This window comes from Hipposideros armiger, unplaced genomic scaffold (assembly GCF_001890085.2).
Source record: "Hipposideros armiger isolate ML-2016 unplaced genomic scaffold, ASM189008v1 scaffold_369, whole genome shotgun sequence".
NCBI classification, from domain to species: domain Eukaryota; kingdom Metazoa; phylum Chordata; class Mammalia; order Chiroptera; family Hipposideridae; genus Hipposideros; species Hipposideros armiger.
The window spans coordinates 1,538,218-1,539,768 of record NW_017731719.1 but is presented as its reverse complement, the minus strand read 5'-3'; positions in this window follow the sequence as shown (position 1 = coordinate 1,539,768).

The window sequence follows — 1,551 nt, the reverse complement described above, 5'->3', positions numbered from 1 at the left end:
CTCTCTCTCTCTCCCCCTTCCAAATTTACCAGGGAGAGGACAAGTTGACCCAGTTTGAGATAGCTGTTCTCTCTAAATGAATCAACTATGGGGAGGAGAAAGGGGAGAAAGGCCACTTTATAGGAATAAGCAATAGGCACTTCCTACTGCAACCTTGTAGACAGAAAGGGGGTAAAGAGGGCTGACTACTCTGCAAACTGGGGGGCCATTAGAGATTGTAAGTGGTAGAATGAAGAATCTGACTCAAGTAGGTCTGACTCCAAAGCCCTTTTATATTTACTACGCACACAGCCTCCTAGATATTTTAAAGTCAATTAGAAGAAACAGTTCTTGTATACACAAAAATATGGACACTGCAAGAAACTATGTGTCTTAAGATTTACTATAGCATGCACAAGTTAGTCTAAAATGAAGGAAAATATTAATAGGGTTATCAGATTTTACATGACTCAAAATATGGTGTAGCCAGACAATAGTTTAGTGGTTACCAGAGGGTAAGGGGGGAGGGGGGGTGTTGAATGCGGGTAAAAGGGATCAAATACATGGTGATGGATCGAGAACTGACTCTGGGTGGTGAACACACAGTGTGATATATAGATGATGTATTACAGAATTGTACGCCTGAAACCTATGTAATTTTACTAACAATTGTCACCCCAATAAACTTTAATGAAAAAAAATGTGGTGTAACCATCCCAAAGCTCTATGACAAAGATTATTTATTTTCTCCTCAAGGGTCTAGCATCCAGATCAATAGCTCTCCAATACACTAGCCACTAGCCATGCAGTTATTTAACTTTAAATTCATTAAAACAATAGTTTTCAAGGTCAAAAAAGTTGAGGGCAAAGCTAGGTTAGGGAATATCTGAGAGCTTTTGATATGAAAATGTGTCTTGTGAATTTCTAGGAGGATGTAATAATATGCCACACTTTCTAAACTTATTTGACCCCCCCAGATTCCTTTTGTTTGGCAGGGTTTTCTCGCTGGATACAAAATTTATCCCTAAAGTACTGAGGCTGGTTTTCATGGGTGACTTGCCCTGAAGATAATTTCAAAGGAATGCTTGCCTCCGATTATTTTGCGATTTGAAAGTACCCTTGTAATAAGAATGTTCCCAAGTTGATCACAAAAGGCAAGCCTAGTTTGAGCATAGGTTCTGTTTTAATCACAACAAAAATTGCTTTCTAGATACTTGGTATGTTTAACTCACAGAAAAGTTTGGAAGCAAAGAAAACGAGGGGAAGGAAAAACGGGTATGAAGACATAGAGAGTAAAAACTAACTCTTAATTTGAATTAGCTTGGCTTCAAGCATTTCAAGTGTCATGAGTGATGATATGATGGATAACTCCTTTTGAATTTGAGTACAATTATTAAGGAAATTGTATAAGAAGTTTCTAGCAATCCTTGGGGATGAGGTAGTTATTTTCCCCAGCCAAATCTAGTCTGCAATGATGTAACTTTCTTTCCAAACTGCCCGTAATGCGTGTGGTTTGGTCAGGTTGACCCTCAGATAACATGGAACTTGGCTGCCCCATGGCATAGCACAGTG